The 22,176-nt window shown below is 34.1% G+C and overlaps 1 long non-coding RNA gene across 1 annotated transcript in view; it reads right to left on the bottom strand.

The window, feature by feature from the left end:
• Window positions 1-16,877, bottom strand: part of LOC106674047 — a 57,800-nt gene extending 40,923 nt beyond the window's left edge. The window contains exons 1-4 of the long non-coding RNA XR_001341452.2: window positions 16,798-16,877; window positions 13,847-14,009; window positions 8,165-8,348; window positions 8,045-8,101 (exon numbers count right to left, since the gene is read on the bottom strand). This is a non-coding gene — a long non-coding RNA (uncharacterized LOC106674047). The remainder of the gene's footprint in view (window positions 1-8,044; window positions 8,102-8,164; window positions 8,349-13,846; window positions 14,010-16,797) is intronic.
• Between the last annotated feature and the right edge of the window lie 5,299 nt (window positions 16,878-22,176).

The following is a 22,176-nucleotide window of genomic DNA, read 5'->3' as shown; positions in this document are numbered from 1 at the left end:
GAAAATATTCGACCACCTAGGGTTTTCTAAGTTCTAAATGGATTGACTGTCTATTTGTCTCTCGATCTTCCTTTCTGACTCTCTCCCCGAATGCGATAAAAATACAAGGAAATATAGAACAATTTAAAAATGTGAAAGGAAAAATTTCAGTTTCACGTCTGAACGATTACGCAAAACCTTCATGATTTGTAGTTTTTGCAAAATGAATGAACTTTGCTCCGTTGAATTTCTTATTTCTCTAGCTACTAATTCTTATCTCTATCACTCTCACTCTCTCTCTCTCTCTCTCTCTCTCTCTCTCTCTCTCTCTCTCCTTCCCTATCTATCTATCTATCTATCCATTTATCTATCTATCCATCTATCCATCTATCGATCTATCTATCTATCCATCCATCTATCTATCTATCCATCTATCTATCGATCTATCCATCTATCCATCTATCTATATATCTATCCATCTATCTATCTATCGATCTATTTATCGATCTATCCATCTATTTATCTATCTAGCTATCCATCTATCAATCATTTTCTCTTTCTATGTCTATCTATCTACCTATCACTTTTTTCTCTACCTTTTTATCTCTCTCTTTTTTTCTCCTTTTTCTCTATCTTCTTCCCTCTTACACCCACTCCATCTATATTCATATCCATCTATCTCTACCCATTTCTTCATTCTCTCTCTCTCTCTCTCTCTCTCTCTCTTCTCTCTCTCTCTCTCTTACTCACTTTCTCTCTCTCCCTTTCTCTCTCTCACTCACTCTCTCTCTCTCTCTCTCTCTCTTTCTGTGTGTGTGTGTGTTTCACTCTCTCTCGGTTTTGTCCGCTTGTCTGACTTTCTGTCCTTCTCTCCCTGTCTTATCTTTGTCCATCTACCCATCTGTCTATCTATGTATCTGTTTATCTATATATTTATTCATTTATTCATCCCGTCTTTCAATATCTTGTTGGTTTCTCACTCTCTCTCTCTCTCCCTCCCGCTCACACTCTCTCTCTCTCTCTCTCTCTCTCTCTCTCTCTCTCTCTCTCTCTCTCTCTCTCTCTCTTTCATCGTCCTACTCATTTCGCAGCATTTTACACAACGATTCGGGCAAATAAAAAATTTTCTTTTGTCATTCCAGTTCCTGTTTTCTCACATTATTCTATGTATTTCTCCCTCCTTGTCTTTTCTAGCTCTCTTTTTCTGTTAATATATTTCGTCTATGTTTCTAAGGTTGATACCAATAAAAAATGTTGATAGATACCAGGTTCCTTATATGCTTATAGTAAGTAGTAGTATTATAAAATATTGATGCAATTTTTTATATATAAGATTAATTACGCATTGTAAACTCCTTGTAACGGTAATTATATGTGTGAAAATATTTAGAAAAAAAGTTAAATTTTTCCGCGATAGGAAAAGCAAATACAATGCACATGGAGTTTCGAGTGGCGGGGGGTTGAAAACGAAAATGAAAGGGCGCCCTGTTTGAAGAATGATTATCCGCGCGGGGTGGACGTTTCATCGGAATAGTTGAGTGCATCTGCTGCTGCATTTCAAATCAATAAAAGTTGCAATTCGCAATTTGTTTCGGGGGGAGGCGTCACTTCCTCCTGCGAATTTCGCTGATCCGTTTAGAATATATTAAACCGCCCCTGTCACAATTCCCATCGGGGCGAAAACATTTTCGAACCGAGAAACCGTTGTAGTTTTTCCCTAGGTCACTCGAAATATTAAAAACTAAAAAAAAAGGTTTCTTCGTAGGACATGCCGATTTATACAGTGGAGATCTACTACCCTCCGATATGGCTTTATAAGGGTGGCCACAACGTTCCCATCCCCTTAGATAGCCCAAGTCCATGAGGATCGATAAATTTCCTTATTCTCGCGTTCCATAATGGAAGAACACCCGTTATAAATATTCATTCGCCCTCCGTTCTCCTTGACTTAACCTGAGCGAACGCGTCCCCTCATTTGAAAAATTCAAATTTGCATCGTTGATGTGTAAACTAATTGCTAATTCGTTTCAAGTAAATATCATTCATAGTTTTCTTAATGAATATAATATGATAAATATAATATATCAGTATACAGGATGACTGGCGTGTGGAAAATTTCAGGGGGTACACTAAATTGCTTATAAACTTCAGAATTACTTACTGTAGAAAAATCTGGTTTTCGCCAACTGAAAGAACGTTAAATTTGCTGTAGGGAAACTTATTTACATTGCAGAATCGATGAAAAAATTCTACACAAAAAATTCAGAAAAAATACAACAAAAATGTTGAAATTTTGAATTTTTTTAAATGTTGGATTGGTAACTGTTAATGACTACAAACTCCTGGAGTTTTGCAAATTCCTTCAAAAGTTCTCCATTCAATTCACGCACCGATAACAGAATGCAAAATTTCCTCATCTAGATCGATTCACTGATTGTCTTCCCTCGTTCTTCGAATGAAAGAACCAGTTTCCCTCAGCCTTTGATGAAGTCGTTGGAAGGTGCGATGTGCTGGAACGTTTCAATGTAGAAAACCAGCGTGGTATTCCTCCCTGCAGCAGTAGCGTTACCGTTGCAGTAACCGAAAATGGAATGCATATCAGCAAGATGTGCATTAGGAAACAAGAACATAATTTTAATAACCAACCTAAGAAAGTTGTCAGCTGATAAAATAAAGCAAACTTACAATTAATTAAGGATTTTAGTTGAGATAAAAAAGTCAGGGTCACGAGCGGGATTCGAACCCACGACCTTCGGTTCAATACGCCGCAGCTCTACACCTTGATCCCTCAGCTACCGTGACCTTGATCCATTGGGGTTAACCTTAATTAATTGAAATATATTACGATCGTGGGCGTCGGCTAGATACGCCGCTGCTCTACCACTTGAGCCATCGTGACTTCGACCCACTCGGACACCAACTTCCCATCCCAACCCCACCTTTCCAATTTTCCCTCCTTTTCGCCATTTTTCAATTTAATAAAGCAAACTGATTGAATTGAACATTAAAGGATTGACACGAAACTCCAGAAACAGACGGATCTCCTGGAAAAATTGAACGCGAAAAAATGAAAAATCTTTGTGCCTTCAGAAGCGCAATCCAAAAAGGTGGGGTTACCACTGGAAGCTAATTGAATGGAGATCCTTTGAGGGAATTTGCAAAGCTCCGGGACTTCGTACTTATTAACCGTTGCCGATTTGCGAGATTTCCAGACGGCCATCTTATATACACCGACGGGTCACTCCTAAATGAACTAGTAGGGTGTGCATTTTACGATCCCGTAAAGAATTACAGCGAAAAGTTCTCACTCCCACCGTACCTATCCATATATAGTGCAGAATTGATTGCTATAACGGAAGCTATGAAGTATGCATCGTCATATGTATAGATTTTCATGTTCAAAAACTTCGTAATTACAAAAAGTTGTTTATAGCGGACTACATTATCATCGAGATCCTTGAACTTTCAGCAATGATCAGGGCTAAAGGGCATAAAGTAGTAATCACCTGAATCAAAGGCCATACGGGGTTCAAACATAGTGATGTAGTAGATCGGCTAGCCACGGCCAAAGATGCCACCACAACGGACAACACTCTAAATGTAGCTGTACCCAGAAAAGATCTGAATGCTATATTAAGGTTGCAGCAGCAGATAGATTGGCAAACCAAATACCTTTCAAACAACAAAGGTATATTCTACAAAAATATGTTTCCGTTAGTAGGACAAAAGCCTTGGTTCAGCAAAGAAAATAATATAAACAAGACCTTTTGCAAAACGATGGTAAGGTTACGGTCCAATCACAGACTCTGCAAGGGATACCTAAACAGACTGAATTTAATTCCGTCACCGTACTGTGAAGACTGTAGAACATACGAGGATCTTGAACATATAATCATGCACTGCAGGAAACACGGGAATGAACGCAGAAATATTTTTAATGCCAAAGAAATAAATCTACAACCGCCTTATGTATAGTACTTTGTTATCGTCAACCGGATTGGCTGTATACCGTGAGTTGTACGGTTTCCTTAGAAATAGTAATGTTACTGGGTGATTGTATAAAAGTGTATAAAAATATCCTAATATCTAGTTCTCAATAATAATAATAATAATGCAATAATGTAAAAAAAGTAGTTGTACAATAATTTTGGAGTCAAATATATAAAATAAAAAAAACCGTAGCCGATCCAACATTTTCAAAAAATAGCAAATTTCAAGATTTATGTTTTTTCTGAATTTTTCGTGTCGAATTTTTTTATTAGTTCTGCAATGTAAATGGGTTTCCTTACAGCAAATTTAACATTCTTTCAGATGGCACAAACCAGATTTTTCTAAAGTCAGTATTTCTGAAGTTTATAAACAATTTAGTGAATCTAAGTCGAAAAATTAAAAAACCAAAACCTCAAAATTACTTCTTTACCGTTGAGATTCGTAGAAAGGTTTTTGTTACATATGGTTAGTAGAAACACCTTCTGAAATTTTCGGTACTTATCGCCCAATAAAAGCTGGTTTGCTACTCGTACGACGAATTTCTTCAAATACACCTCAAATGTAACAAAAAACCCTAGCCCCAGTTTCTACCCTTTCGCAGAAAATTTAATATTTCATGTTTTTTCCCACTAACTTTTGTTATAAAATGTTATAACTTATCATCGTAGCAGACTAAAAGAACTATATGTTTCATGAGCTGCTAAATTTCAAAGTTGTCAAAAAATTAAATTTGCAACCACGTTGGTAAAATTCACGGAAGGGCTTGTCCAATTTCATACTTCGTCGCTTAATAAGCTTTCTAGCGGTGTACTCTCTTGTAAATTATAAATAATAATTGATGAAATGTATTAATCGAAAACTGAACGAAGGAACTGTGGGTTTTCTTTCAAATTGATATCTAATTTTTAACCCAAGAACTTGGTCGTATGGAGGAGCGATGTTTACTTATCCGTTTTTATAAGGAGCGAGTAATCTTCAGTCATATCTATGTTTGTAGGACTTTTGTCGGTCAATTTTTTTTAAATGCATTTTTTAGAAAATTTGTTTTTAAAATGTTTGAAAGACGCTTCGTAACTCATAATGGAATAAGCGATGAGATTTTAAAGCAGATCAACCACCACTTATTTCGACATCAAGTTGTCATCAAACGCAAATTAAAATTGTTCATGTTTGATGGTATATGCAAATGTACGTGTGTTAAACATGTTCTGAACTGTGGTTCATTCAACCTTTATCACTCAATAAATCCAAAAATGGAAGTTTCTTTTACAATTGTAAATGCAAAGTCCAAAAGTATATTTTCACATGATACATTTACGCCTTGATATCGAATTGTTAGTTTTATTCTCACTTTTTTACTCAAATTGCAATTTTTACTAACAACTTTTTTTTCTAAGTTTTTACATGGAATTTTTTTTAATTGAACATTTTACATAAATCTTTTTTTAAGCATAGTTTGACGATGGGTGCACAGTGTAGGATCGATACTTGTGTATATTTTTACCATGGCTACGATGAATCACCGGCTGGTGGGGATGCATCAACCCCAATGCAACTGCAGCCTTGCACCGACAACATGGCCGATCGCACCCTCGAAAAATAAACCCAGCAAGGGAAAAGGGTGAGCTAGAGAGGAAAAAAACGCAATTACGTGCACGCTCACGCATGGAAAGAGCGCTCGCTTTTCGTACCGGAACACAAAATTCAAACCGCGATTCCTATTCCATTTAGGAAGGAGATGAACTAGGTATAGGGTTGAAAAAACTACCCTTTACAGACTTTTTAATAGACTTGAATGTCTGACAATTAGTTTTGTAACATTCAAAAAGAATTTTTTTTCAACTATCACCTGTAGCCTGATACCCTTTCAGCCCATTGACTTCAGAGAAAGCCGACCTATTCATAAAAGGAATAAAAAAACTAACCCTAGCTTTTGAGTTTCTATCAAACCGGTTTGATCCGCCCACATAGCACAATAACAATTATTTGGCTTTTGTTTTTTTTTGCCAACTTTTTTTCAAGTCGGCCACCCCATTCGGAGATGTATCTCCTTTGCTAATCGCCCGAGTGGTTAATCGGTTGTTGTATGCTTTCGACATACACCTGACTATGTCGACAAAAAATCTGTGTATCTCTATCAACCCTAGATGCTTTTGAAAAGCGATTAAAAAGTTGCCCATGGCATCAGTTTTTAATTTATTATCAAAGGGAAATAGTTACAAAAAATGAATCGACGTCTTTATTATTTCTATTAATTTAGAAAGTTAGTTAAAGCATTTAATGGATTATAACACAATTAACAACACTACCCCTACTTATTTATGAGAAAAACCATGTAATGTTCGATCTTAGTATTTCGCATGTACAGACACTCATTGGTAAAACAGAAATTATGGATAGATTGATATATAGATAGGTCAATATGTAGATAAGGAGTTAAAGAGAGAAAAAGAGAAAGAGAGAAAGAGAAAGAGAGAGAGTGAGTTGGAGTAACTGGGAGTGATATATTTTTCCTTTTTTAATACGGCCCGGAGGACCAAAATCAAAGAAGTGGAAGCTAAGATTGGTGAGTGAGGGAGGAAAAAACTGCCCTCTCTTATTTAAAGAGAAATTGTGTGAATGAGAGAGAAAGAGAAAGAGAGTGGTTATGGCATAAAGAGTAATTATCAATTAACTGAGCGAGAGTAATTGTTAAACAAGGAGAAAGATTAAAGAGTGATGGAATAATTAAAAAAAGAGAAAGAGAGAGAGAGAGTGAGTGAGAGAGAGAGAGAGTAACTTGAAGTGATATATTTTTCCTTTTTTTAATACGGCCCGGAGGACCAACCTAAAAGAGGAAGAAGCTAAGATTGGTGAGTTAAAGAGCAAGAAACTGCCCTCTCTTAGTTCAAGAGAAATTGTATCGATGAGAGAGAAAGAGAGTGATTATGACATAAAGAGTCATTATGAATTAACTGAGCGAGAGGAAATGTTAAACAAGGAGAAAGATTAAAGAGTGAGGGAATAATTAAAAGAGAAAGAGAGAGAGAGAGAGAGAGAGAGAGAGAGAGAGAGAGAGAGTGGGAGTAACTGCGAGTAATATATTTTTCCTTTTTTTAATACGGCCCGGAGGACCAAAATCAAAGAACCGGAAGCTAAGATTGCTGAGTAAGGGAGCAAAAACTGCCCTCTCTTAGTCAAAGAGAAATTGTGTGAATGAGAGAGAAAGAGAGTGATTATGAGATAAAGAGTAATTATTAATTAACTGAGCGAGAGTAATTGTTAAACAAGGAGAAAGATTGAAGAGTGAGGAGATAACTTAAAAAAAAGAGAGAGAGAGAGAGAGAGAGAGAGAGAGAGAGAGAGAGAGGGAGAGTGGGAGTAACTGGAAGTGATATATTTTTCCTTTTTTTAATACGGCCGGGAGGACCAAAATCAAAGAAGTGGAAGCTACGATTGGTGAGTAAGGGAAGAAAAACCTGCCCTCTCTTAGTTCAAGAGAAATTGTATCGATGAGAGAGAAAGAGAGTGATTATGACATAAAGAGTAATTATCAATTAACTGAGCGAGAGCAATTGTTAGACAAGGAGAAAGATCAAAGAGTGAGGGAATAATTAAAAGAGAGAGAGTGGGAGTATCTGGAAGAGATATGTTTTCCTTTTTTGAATATGGCCCGGAGGACCAAATTCAAATAGAAAGAAGCTAAGATTGGTGAGTGAGGGAGCAAAAACTGCCTTCTCTTAGTTCAAGAGAAATAGTGTGAATTAATCAACTGTCTTTCAGACGTTTCGCCATCTTCAGTGGTTCATTATTCACAAAATGGCTCACTATTGACATATATTGACAATAAACCGACAAAAGATCCCCCAATGCAAAAAAGCCGTCCGGCAGACAAAATCAGCGAGAACAGTCCAACCAGAATGATGGGAAATGACCGAACTACAGATTCACGCAAGAACAGTTTTTACTATAAAAGATTATTGTAAAACTTGTAAACTATTTTTTTTTTGATAATTTAACCGCAAAGTTGTTAAATCTACGCAAACAATGATTTATTTGAAACTCAAAAAAAGATGATATATTTTTTGATACTTACATAAACGTTTGGAATACTTTGTCATCATTGGCGATGAAACTTGTTCCTTTAACTCGCCTAAAGAAAATTGAAATGAACGTTTATCTTTTTAGAATCGCATGTGAAATTTCTTCGTCTTACTTTTCTTCCAAAGTCCCTCGTAAGAAAACAAATTCTTCTCTTTCGTGCTTTTCTCTCAAGAGTTGAATTTCATCGGTTTACAATTGTTGTAATTACGAGCGCTTGAGCAAACAGCGCCTATAACTTCCACCTCACTCCGTAGACTCCAGGCTATCAAGCACATCTCACCTTTCTCACTTAATACCTGAATAAAAAGATTTTGATTTAATAAATTATACTTCAATTAATTCGGTAATTTATTTTTAAGAATTAATATTACAAATTACATAATATCTTTTTCAATTGACATGTTATTTAAACTTTATATGGGAAAATTTAGATCATAGGTTTGATTTTTAATAAAATCATTAAATTATTCTTAAATATGAAAAATTGCTGTTTGCTTAGCTATTATTATATGCTTTAAGATATTATAGCATATTGATATAATAATCAAGCTGAAAAATCGATTCTTCACTCATAAGGAAAAATTTAAATATTAATATCACTTACAATAACAGAAAACATGATACCTTGATAATGGAAAATGTCAGATGATTTATGATATGGATGTTAACATTTATTTTTTCAAGTCAACTGCCTCAACAAATGAAGAAGAGGAAATTAAAGTTTTTTCCACGAATAGGTTTTATATATTTAATTGCGTTTCTTAGAGCAAGAAATAGGTGAAACTTTTAACAACTTGAGCTTTGCGAACGACTCCACTTAAAGCTACCAGCTATCTGCAGAAGATTTTGCATAAAATTGAGGGGCATTGAATATCCCTAAATGTAAAACAAGTTTTGTAAGCATTATAAACAAATGTTTTTCTGAAACCTACATCACACCCGACCGCATCTCACGATATCTGAATAATTATAAACAAAGCCGAAGGTTGTGGGTTCGAATCGCGCTCGTGACACTGACTTTTCTATCTCAACCAATATCTCATGTAAAAATTAATTAATTGAAAGAGGTTATTTGGTCAATCGGACCACGAAATCTAATAAGTTTATTATAAACAAAGCAACATCAAGAAAAGAGAAGGAAAAAATGAAAAGAGAAAAAAGCTAGCGTGACTCATTAGCTCAATGTACGATAATTAACGTCCTTTGGAAAAGAAGAGTTCAAGTTTTCCAAAAAGAAGTGTTAATTATAGGAATAAGAAAAAGGCATTTGATGTGTGTAGACCAAACAGGCAGCTTAAATCGGCACAGATCGCAAGAACCCAAGTAATTAGGTAATTAGGCAAAAAGAGGAGGTAAACAATAGAACAAATAAAATCGTACTTGACCAGGTATGTCATCGATTTACAAAACCATTCCTATCTTCAGTGAGCATTCATCCAAATTGACATAAGATATGACTATAAATTTATAAATGATATACACAATATAGAAATTTTAGGTTTAATCAAAGTATTTGTGTTCATTCTAATTGTGTTTTCTGTGTAGATGGGTGACTGCTGTGTGTCATGTTGAGTCACTAACACTCTCGTTTGTATAATTTACAAAGTATTTTTATATTTTTAAACGATGTTTGTAAATCCCAGGCCCTGAAGATGATCTCAATAAAGATCGAAACGTTGGCACGATAAAGAAAATGTTTTTCTAAACTAACAGCACACCAGACCTCATCTCATGATCTCTAAATAGTCGTAGATAAATTAAAACTCATAAGTGGTATCGTGCAAAACTTACAAGGATCAAAGATGAAATGGAAAAGAATGCTGGTTCCAGGATAAGGATAGACAAAGATAATCAAAAGTGGACGGAAATAGAGAAATCCCAGAATTAAGGGTGAAAAAATTAAAAATAAGATAGTCAGGCAACCTAACCATCGACTCCTTAAGTTCATTTTCTTGCTATTTCTAAAAATAACTTAAAGTTTTCTTAGTTTTTAAATAATAAATGTAGAAAGTGGAAAATACCTTAAAACGTAAACTACGTAGTGGAATCGAACGAAAAGGACAAGGAAAACTGAAAAAAAGAAAAAGGCAATCCAGGAAGAAAAACTCATGTTTTCAACGAGTCCTTAAGTTCTTTTTTCCTGTTTTGTTGTTATTTCCAAAAATAATTTAATTGTTTAATAGACATAGAACATGGAATACTTAAAGTTTCACGACTGATGACGTGAAAGTGTCATAAGAAAGAGAAACAAAATTTGATAGAAAAAGGGCAATCCAACAAGAAAAAGTAAAAAAAAATCATCAGACAAGGTTTCATCGAGTCCCTAATTTTTTTTTAATAAACAGAAATCCGAAGATAACTAAAAACTTATAATTATGTCGTGGAAGTTGTAAAAAAAAGAGGCAATCCAGGAAGGAAAAGGTAAAAAATCTCAACAAGCAAGTTTGTCTTCATATCCTCAAGTTCTTTTTTCAGTTTTTCTTGTTATTTCTAAAAATTACTTAATTTTTTAAAATAAACATAGAACATCGTATGCTTTAAAGTTCACGACTGATGACCTGGAAGACTAATAAGAAAGAGAAGCAAAATTGGATAGAGAGAGGACAATCCTTCAAGAAAAAGTAAAAAACTCTCATCGGACAAGTTTTCTTCGAGTGCCTAATTCCTTTTTCTTGTTGTTTCTAAAAGTTTTTTTTTAATAAACAGAAAGTCGACTATAACTAAAAACTCATAATTATGTCGTGGAAGACTAACAAGAAAGTCAAGCGTAAGTTGGAAAAGAAAGAAAAAAACAGAGCAATTAAGGAAGAAAAATGTAAAAAATCTCAACAAGCAAGTTTTCCATCGTACCGTTAAGTTCTTTTTTCCTGTTTTTCTTGTTATTTCTAACAATAATTTAATTTTTTTTAAAATAAACATAGAACATCGAATGATTTAAATTTCACGACTGATGACGTCAAAGACTAATAAGAAAGAGAAGCAAAATTGGATAGAGAGAGGACAATCCAACAAGAAAAAGTAAAAAAAATTCTCATCAGACAAGTTTTTTTCGAGTGCCTAATTCCTTTTTCTTGTTGTTTCTAAAACCTTTTTTTTTTTAATAAACAGAAACTGGTCGATAACTACAAACTCGTGTCGTGGAAGACTAACGAGAAAGTCGAGCAAAAGAGGAAAAAACAGGACTCTCCAGGAAAAAATAAAGAAAATCTGATTAGACATGCTTTTTTTCATCGAATACCTAAGTTTTTTTTTCTTGTTGTTTCTAAAATTAATTCAATTTTTTTTAACGGATAAACATAGAGAATCGAAGAAAGACAAGCCATTGTTGATAAAAACAGGACTATCCAGGAAAAAATAAATAAAATCTGATTAGGCATGGTTTTTTTCATCGAATGTTTAAGTTATTTTTTCTTGTTGTTTCTAAAAATAATTCAATTTTTTAACGGTTAAACATAGAGAGTCGAAGAAAGACAAACCAATGTTGATAAAAACAAGACAATCCAAGAAAAAAAAATTCTCAACAGGCATGGATTTTATAAAGTCCTTAAGTTCGTTTGTTTTTTCTTAAAATAAATTACAGATTTTTGGTTTTTAAAAGTAAACATAGAAAGTCGAAGATGCCTTAAAACCCATAATTGATATGGAATACTAACAGAAAAGACAAGCAAAAGTGAAAAGCAATGAAACAATCAGTAAAGAAAAAGTAAAACAGTACTTATCAGACAAGGTTTTCATCGAGTCTTTTTTCTTGTTGTTTCTAAAAAAAAGCTTAAGTTTTTCTGCCTTTTAAAAAAGAAGCAAAGAAAATCGAAAATACTTTAAACTTCACAGAAGACTAAAAAGTCACAGTTTGAATAGAAGAAAATGCAGTTGGATAGCTAAAGACAAGAAAAATTTGAAGAAAATTGGATAATATATTTCAATTCAAGTTAAATAGTTGAAATGAGTGCATGATTAAGTTAAAAGGTTGAATGTTCAAATTAATTTCGTTGTTTCTTTTATTAGATAAAATGTGTTGAGAAATTTCAGGTAGAGTAGAAGTCATTTTAAAGGGATAATCCATGGAAAAGGGGATGGATGTAGGAATATCGAAAGATTATTAGAAAACATTGTTAAAGTTGATGAAGGATGAGGGCGGGCGGTGCCCTTTCATCGGATTTTTCCCAGTCGCTGAGTAAGACGAGAACCAATTTCAAACCCCCGGCCGCCCCCGTCGGAAGGCGTTAATTAAAGGAGCGAGGCAGTGAAGTATGAGGAAAGAAGATGAGACGGCAAAGGGCCGGGGGCCGGGGTATTAAAAGGCGATGTGGCGCCCTGAGAAAAACAAGATAAGGGCGTTGCTGGAACGGGGGTGGTTCCGAGGTGGAGATATAGGAAACGGGGTTCAAACATGGTGGAACGGGCAAGAAAGAGGGGCCGATAACAAAGGCTAATGGGAGAAACCAAGTTGGACCGAAACTTTTTCACGCAGGAACGCCTAACAATGTGAAGGTTTAAATTAAAGTCGAGGGAAAAAGGAGGAAAGGTTTGTTTTATATAATGAGCAACCCTTTCGCCCTTTATTTCTGACAAAACAGTAGATATCTCCTTGCCCCTTCTAATTATACGATTCCATTGAAAACCTATTATTACGGGAGAATCTCCGACCCCCTCTTTCTGAGCCCCTGCATAAACCCAGAATAACATAAGATCGATGTTCATTACTTCAAGGACCTCCGTACAACCCTTCTTTATTCTTCGGAAGCACGGATTCATAACACGACCCTAAATCCGGCATTCCTACCCAACTACCCCCCTCTTTGCCCATTACCCTTATTATAATTCGGAAGAATTCATTTCAAATATATATTTAGTTATACACAACATACCAAAAATTCTTAATTGTTCCCCCCAACAAATAATAAACAAAGTCGTATCATCATCCCCTATTTGAATTAGAATCACTTTTCATAAGTTTAATATTGAAGTGGTAAACTTATTTTCCTAGCCGTGTTTACAAGTTTAACCAAAAGAGATTTTCTTTGTTATGTTTACATTTTTAAATCATTTGTCAGGAATCTAGAAAAAATTAATTATTGATTCAAAAACTGTATTCATTCTTTGTTGTAGATTAGTTTACATTTTTAACTTCAGGAATAAAGAATCACCCGAAATTCAACTAGCAAGTGGTAATATGCTATACACAATAATTGAATTTGAAAAACCAAATTATGTAAATAAAAATAAATTCTTAGGAGTTTCTTTGAGTAATTAGTAAACATACAGTTACATTTTACATAATTCATTAGATTTCGTGGTCCGATTGACCAAATAACACCTTTCAATTAATTATTCTTTATGTAAGGTATTGGTTGAAATAAAAAAGTCAGTGTCACGAGCGGGATTCGAACCCACGACCTTCGGCTAAATACGCTGCTGCTCTACCACTTGAACTATCGTGATCCACTCGGACACCAACTTCCATTCAAGGTTTTGGGTTTGAATTTCACGATGGCTGGTGAAGTCACGATAGATCAATGGTTAGTGCAACGGCATATTGAGCCGAAGGTCGTAGGTTCGAATCCCGCTCGTGACAATGACTTTTTATCTCAACCAACACCTCACATAAAGATTAATTTGGCATAATGATAAAATGGTTGTAAATTAAATCTAAAAATGTCATGACTTCTTAAAAAAATCTCTTCTTGTAAAACAGATCATTATAATTATCAACCTTAATTATTTCATTTTTTTAAATTTAAATTTGATAGATAATTCCTGTTTGAACGTTTTAAATGGTTAACCATTATCTTACCTAAGCATTACAATATAAAGACTTTTCAATTTCTTTCTTGATTGTTGACCTCAAACTAATTTTCGGGTCCGTTTGTTTTCGCTTCGCTCTGTTAACCCTGACGTTCCATTTTATCATTTTTCGGCTTCCTTGAAGGGCTTGAAAGGCACCATCTTTCACCGCTCTGAAAAGAATAAATATGTTATTTGTGAAACCAGCCAATCGACCTATATCCACGTGGAAATAAACGTTTATTTTGTGAATGATTGAATGGGAGAGAGAAAGGGAGAGTGAGAGTGAGAGATAAAAAAGGCCCCCATATCAATATTACAAATTCCCTTTATATAATAAAAATCATAACTATTTATTTTACTTTATTTATTACCTGTCGTCTATTGTATATGCTTATATTACACAATCACTCAGACACTCACTAGTACACTAAAACCTAACAATATTTATATGAAAAACATAAACATTTTTATAATGAACATAATATTAATATTCGACATTTAAATCAGTTGTTAATTAAAAACAAAAAATAAAAAATACTTAGCAATTCTTTTTTACTAAAAAGGATTATGATAATGAACAATATACCTTCAGAAATAAAAAAAAATCTAAAAAACCAAAAATTATTCAAAAATAAATTAAAAGAAATCACTCCGCATATAACTTTTATATTATATAATTTTATTCATACAATTAAGTTAGGTCCAATTTATTGTATATTTGTATATTACACACTAAATGTTAAATTTAGTAAAACTGATTAAAGCTAAAACTATGTTTCATATACATTTTGTTTGGTTATTTATGTCGTATTTATTTATTTTTGTAAAACCAAACTCGTTGATTGTAAGAAAGGTCAATATGACCTAAATCTGCGAGTATTATAAATAAAGCATTTCAATTTACCTTTCTTGCACTATCTCTCTCTCCCGCCCTCTCTTTCCCTTAAATGTAAATTGAATGTAAGAATGGTCGATACTTGACCAAATTTTTGCGACATTATTTAAAGCCACATTCATTCATTCTATTTCTCTCTCTCTCTCTCTCTCTCTCTCTCTCTCTCTCTCTCTCTCTCTCTCTCTCTNTCCGTACCTATCTGTTTATCTATGTTTGTATTAGTTGTTTATCTATCTTCTAAAACGTTAATTATATATAATTTTTTTGTCGCATTAAGTTTCTCCATGTTATCGTGTATTGTATCGCAAACGTATTATTTTGCTTTAGTTTCTTTTTATTTAATTTTTAGTTATACGTTAAGATTTTAAAATAATATGTAAATCTGTAAAAAGTCGGATCACTTTATTTTATAGTAAATTTGACATTCCCTTGAGATATAAAAGTAGTCCTTGTGACCACATCTTTCATTCATTCATTCTCAACTTTCTTTCGTATGTTAAACAGGCGACCGTGTATTCATTTCAACTTTTTGCGCTCTGGTGATGAAAAAAGCAAAAATACAAGAAACGTTCCCTTTAGGTCACATCAATTTTCTGAAAATGAGTAATTTTTTATATTACTCGCTATAACACAAAATAGCGATGACTGTCTATTTTCACCTATTTCTTGAAAATCTCAACTATTTTGAAAACACATTGAAATCAACCTTATTGGCCTAATGTTCACACTATTTTTACTAATCTATAAGGTGGTTTTGTATATCTATTCATCCCTTGATTAATTTCAGAATTAATAACTTAAATTGTTACAAAGATTAACAAGGTATAAAAATACATGTATATTTTTAGGATTAAAAGTTTAAATTGGAGAAAAAAGGGTAATTAGAAATACCGGAGCCGGTTTGTCAGTGGGCGAGAGTTGATCGAAAATTTCTACCCCGAGCCGAATTGAAAACAAACTGGGTTTTCCGGAGTTTAAACTCGTTGACCCAGATGGCAGGTTCACCCTCCTTTTGACAAACGGGCTCCGGTTTAAGTTTTACTGGCCCGCTTTCTTCCCGTTCCAAGTATTTTTCCAGGCCTCCAGGTGGAGCCGCCCCTCGGACGGGGACGGGGCACGTATGAGTTGTAAATCTCTCTTATCTCTCCCTAGCCGCAAAAGGCCTTCTCAAATTCCGACTCTTCTACCGATTTTACTGTAAGAACTCTCTTTATCACGGTGCATTATTTATCGGACTCCTCTTCTTTGCTCTTCTTATCTCGCCCCCACTTCTACTAGGGCTTTCTTCCTTTTAATAATAAATTCCACTGAGCAAACTCAATTTACATAAAGGAAGAAAGGCGATGTTAACGAAAGGAATATTTATTTTCCCGTTTTTTCTAATTTCTTTCTCGTTTCCTCACTCCACTCACAGACACACTATTTCATATGTAAAACGCACGCGCGCACATACTTCTGTGTTCGGATGATGAAATAAACCAAAATTAATAGAATTATTACATAAATTTAACTAATATATAGTGATTGTGTAATTACGACCTGTCGGATTATCTACAGTTAGTTGTCTATTGATTACAGATCAAGCTTATCACATTTCTCTTCAATGTACGTGTGCTTTCAAGGTTTTGGCGGATTTACAAATGTACAAAAATAACTAGCTTTTCCTGACTAAATTTTCAGGTGTATTACGTACTTTTTTCGTTACTGTTTTTAAGGTCTTGGTTGAAAATGGCAAATAGATGGAAAATTCGAATGGTTGTACGCTGAGAGAGGAGAGTTGGTGCCGAGAGGATCGAGGATAGCTCAAGTGGTTAGATCAGCGGTGTATTGAGCCGAAGGCCGTGGGTTCGAATCCCGTTCGTGACACTGACTTTTTATCTCAACCAAGACCTTACATAGAAAGACTAATTATAATTATAATTTAAAATGTTAATAATGAACTAGCGATAGTTTCAAAAGTACTTATTTTAAACAAACCAACTTTTTACAAACATAATGATATAATTTCTATTGAAAAAAGAATATTTTTCATAATAATATTAAAAAATGTGAAAACAATATACCTTACTTTCTCCGGTCGGAAATTCCTCATTTGATTCTTGTGAACGACAAGTATCCTGGACTGTTTTTCAAACTCCAATCCTAAAAAATTAAATTAATAGATCACTAAACATGAAGTTTAGCCTAAAATTGCAAATTTAAGCCAATTTCAAAAAATCCTTCCGCTGGATTACATTGTTTTCAAAATCGTAAAACCTAAAAAGTAAATAAAGATGAAATAAAACTATATATTTGAGGTTCCAAAAATCATCTGATTAGCTACATAAATGAAATATAAACTGTTGATGACATATTAAAAATCAGGGCGAAGACCAATTCGAAAACATCGGTCCTTCCAAGAGTTTCCGAATAAAATGTCCGTTTTATTTTCACTGCAACACTACATAATTTTGATGACTAAAAATATGACTATTTATGACCACCAAATTCCGGGGTTTGAACAGTTAAAAGGTTATGATCCGTTTTATGTTCATTATGCAACACTACATAATTTTGAAGACTAAAAATATGACTATTTATGACCATAAAATTCCGGAGTTTGAACAGATGAAAGATTAAGATCCGTTTTATTTTCACTATGCAAGACCACATAATTTTGAAGACTAAAAATATGACTATTGGGTTGTCCGGAAAATAATGCAGGATTTTAAGTTTTCATTTAAAAAAATCTATATAAAATATTCTGTTTACGTTTACAGGATTACTCATTTGTATGAATGTCAACACTTATTAATCCTCTTCCAAATGNTGGGAAATTATTTTGATTAAAGAACATTGCTTTAAAGTAACTAGTTTCTTTTTTTTGTTTAATACCAAAATCCTGCATTATTTTCCGGACAACCCAATATTTATGACTACAAAATTTTGGGGTTTGAACAGTTACAAGCCTAAGATCCGTTTTATTTTCACTATGCAACACTACATAATTTTGAAAACTAATTATGATGATATAAGATTTATGACTAATTATGATTACACTGAGAAAAATATGACTATTTATGACCACACATTTTTGGGTTTGAATAGTTACAAGACTAAGATCCGTTTTATTTTCACTATGCAAGACCACATACTTCTGAAGACTAAATATATAACTATTTATGACCACAAAATTCCGGAGTTTGAACTGTTAAAATATTAAGATCCTTTTGATTTTCACTATGCAACACTACATAACTTTGAAGACTAAAAATATGACTATTTATGCCGACAAAATTCCGGGGTTTGAACAGTTAAAAGGTTAACATCGGTTTATTTTCACTATGGAACTACATAATTTTGAAGACTAATTATGATGATATAAGATTTATGATTAATTATGATTATACTGAGAAAAATATAAACATTTTATGACCACAAATGTTTGGGTTTGAACAGTTACAAGACTAAGAACCGTTTTATTTTCACTATGCAAGACCACATAATTCTGAAGACTAAATATATAACTATTTATGACCACAAAATTCCGGAATTTGAACAGTTAAAAGATTAACATCCGTTTTATTTTCACTATGCAACACTACATAATTTTGAAGACTAAAAATATGACTATTTATGACTACAAAATGTTGGGGTTTGAACAGTTACAAGACTAAGATCCGTTTTATTTTCACTATGCAACACTACATAATTTTGAAGACTAATTATGATGATATAAGATTTATGACTAATTATGATTATACTGAGAAAAATATGACTATTTATGACCACAAATGTTTGGGTTTGAATAGTTACAAGACTAAGATCCGTTTTATTTTCACTATGCAAGACCACATAATTCTGAAGACTAAATATATAACTATTTATGACCAAAAAATTCCGGAGTTTGAACTGTTAAAATATTAAGATCCGTTTTATTTTCACGATGCAACACTTTGTAACTTTGAAGACTAAAAATATGACTATTTATGACCACAAAATTCCGGAGTTTGAACAGTTAAAAGATTAAGATACGTTTTATTTTCATTATGCAACACTACATAATTTTGAAGACTAAAATTATGACTATTTATGACCACAAAATTCCGGGGTTTGAACAGTTAAAAGATTAACATCAGATTGATAAGTCGTTTTTAAACTCTTATGTTTCATTTAATGGTTTGATGGTTTAATCAACCAAATGCTTAAAAATTATTGTAGTTTCTCCCCGGATTAAAATTTTGTATTTATTATTTACTTATTGTATTGGCTTTGCTTTGACAAACTTTGAACTAAGGTTTTATTATTTTTAATCTTTTTATGATACATTCCTTGAAAACTGGACGAAGAAACTTAAAGTTCTTATTTCCAATACACCGAGATTGACGTATTTCGAGCTTAAGCTAATAGTTGCTTAATTATCGGGTTGTCCGGAAAATAATGCAGGATTTTAAGTTTTCATTAAAAAAAATCTATATAAAATATTCTGTTTACGTTTACAGGATTANTATTTTGATTAAAGAACATTGCTTTAAAGTAACTAGTTTCTTTTTTTTTGTTTAATACCAAAATCCTGCATTATTTTCCGGACAACCCAATACATTAAACAAACCATCTGTTCTATTTCAAAATGAGGAAGTTCTGAATAAAAAATAACAATAACAAGATACCTAGCATCAATATGAAATTCGAGACTTTTTATTTTGTATGACCCCTATCCTCATTTGGGCCACTTTTCAAATTTGAGTACCTCGAAAGTTAAATTTTTTGACTATGAAACATTATTTTTTAGCTTAAACCAGTTTATAATTATTTAATTTGTTATCGGTTTATTATTAAACATTATTTACTTTTTTATGTAAAGACGGTTGAGAAGTAAAATTATCTCCTTAGATTTCGTGGTCCGATTGACCAAATAACATCTTTCAATTAATTAATCTTTATGTAAGGCATTGGTTGAGATAAAAAAAGAGGGAAAATTCGAAAGGTTGGGTTGAGATGGGAAGTTGGTGTCCGAGTGGATCAAACTCACGATAGCCCAAGTGGTAGAGTCGCGGCGTATATAGTTGAAGGTCGTGGGTTCGAATCCCGCTCGTGGCACTGACTTTTTTTATCTTAACCAATGCCTACATAAAGATTAATTAAGTAAAATTAGTGCCACGAGCGGGTTCGAAACCAGACTATCGGCCTAGTTATAGTTATAAGTTATAGTTATTTAAGTTTAGGCATTAAGATGGTTCAAAGTTGAAACGCGTTTAAGTAAGTCGAAAACGTCGCTAGAGTTGTCTATCTGTTCTGAAAGTTGTTTGATTCAGTCAACTATGATTTTTTTCTTTGCAACGGTGTATTACTAAGAATGAACTCTTTGGAGTGTCGCTTTGTTTAATATTAAAGGAGATAGCCCAGAAATATCAGTCCAAGTCGACTATTTTGGAAATGGGAAATAGATAAGTAGGAAATTGTTTCAATTATCATAGTTGACGCTGGATCGGGATTGATTGATGGAGATTGATCGGCAATGAAACAACGAATAACCCGGGTCGGGGCACAACGCCGTATAAATATGGCGGTCTGTAATTCGATACCCGAAACTGAACGTCGGCCGGTTACAAAAAGCAATTATTTAATGGAGCTTATGCTGGTACGGAAGAAATACGGGCCCGGGGCCCTAATGGGCTTAAATTTTACTGTTATTGCTAGGAATCGGAGAAAGAGGAGTAAAAAGGGACAGGCAGTTAGCTGCAGATGACGCACTTTTTAATCGGAGGGGTCGACGCCATTTTCTTCCCGGGGTGGATTTTTCTCCAGCGGAAGGAGCGACGAGGGGGGCAAGTATTTCAATTAAATGTAAACCCAGCTCCCTTCCTCTTGTCAAGGGAATATGTTTACTTTCAATAAAAGGGAGGTACACTCATACCGGACCCTTTTTTAACCGGGGGAGCGAGCCGCCAGTCGATACTTTTTGAATCGACCACCCTACGCTCTCTCTTACACAAGAGGGTTGATGCCACCTGAAGGAAAGTGCTTCTCAATTCACGAACCAGCCTTTTTCGCCATTTTTATTTACCTCCTTACGTGTTTAAACCATTCTAATCTTTGAAATACACAAATAAATATAGCTTGAAATAGTTTAGTTTCTTCTTCATCTTCTTCCTTTGAAACAAGGCTCCAAATGGGCATAAGCCTCTACCATAGTTTTCCATAAATCACGGTTCGGTAGGTTTTTTCATTTCCAAACTATCACATCAATGACGTTTTCCCATCTCTTCTTTGTTCCGTTTGCTATTTGGTTGTGCGTTAACCATTTTTTCTCCTTAATTTGTCATGTCATTCATGTTTTCTTCAGCATTTTACTTTTTCACCTCACATCCTATACTACCCTTTGCTTTTTTGCAGTATGCTCCCTGTTTTCTTTTTTTACCTAATATACTCTTTTCCAAAGCTCTCTAGGTTGTCTCTGTTCGATGGTTTCTATGAGCTCCTCTTCTTCTTATTTCTTTCCGAATGTTGAATCCTGGTGGTACCAAATTGATCAACAGCTATAATTCAAAATCGTACAGAAAAACAGGTCTATTTATGTACATAGGCTGGACGTTTTGAAAAATAAGGACAACCCTGATTGGGTAATTAAGTCGATTCTGGTCATTTTGGAGTGCCTATACTTATTGTTTTGGTCTGTCTGGTTCCTTTCGTCCCCTCGCAGTGTTCAGTTTTTATTACTGCCCTCAAGTTATGAGATGCCAACAAGATGAAACGCGTCTGACATACCAAAAACCTTCCGAGTTTTGAAAAATATGGAGAAGAATTATTATGATATTTTTGATCACTTTTGGACTGCCTGCCCTCGTTGTTTTCATGATTTGTCTTCTCGCCCTCTCTAGTTCTCAATAATGTGCGCAAGTTACGAGATGCCAACAAGACGATACGCGTCTGGCACACCAACACATTCGGATTTTTGAAAAACATCGAGATGCGTAGGATAATTGTGATATTTCTGATCACTTTTGGACTGCACTCGCTGTTTTGGTTTGTCGGATGCGTTTCGGTCTCTAAATTTTAACGCGTCTGACAAACCAAAACGTTCGGAAAAGGAACTAGACGTCTCTCTCCGGCCTTCACGGTTTTGGCATGAATGTGAAATGAAAAATATGCGGTAACGTATGGAGTGGAGGCCTTTTCGTTATAATGCTTGGTGGAGATCTACATCTCTAGTTTGCTCTTTACTTCTTATGTCGTTTGTTTAATTCTTGCCTGGGTTCCACGTCAATCTACTGCCTAAACAGATCAACAGAAGATGTGGGCGTGTGATTTGAACAGATCTGTCCTCGTTCGGTTTCATTTTCTGCAATAGGTACCATTCTTGGATGAGGTGAATTTTTCTCATTCATTCATGAATTCTCCAGGACTCCAGGATATTAGTGGTTTGGTAGGACTGGAGTTCAGACATAAAATTGCTGTATGAT

Source organism: Cimex lectularius, unplaced genomic scaffold (assembly GCF_000648675.2).
Source record: "Cimex lectularius strain Harlan isolate CLEC.00 unplaced genomic scaffold, Clec_2.1 scaffold126, whole genome shotgun sequence".
Classification (NCBI taxonomy): domain Eukaryota; kingdom Metazoa; phylum Arthropoda; class Insecta; order Hemiptera; family Cimicidae; genus Cimex; species Cimex lectularius.
Note: the sequence above shows the minus strand (reverse complement) of the source record. Positions and strands in the feature narration are given on the sequence as shown.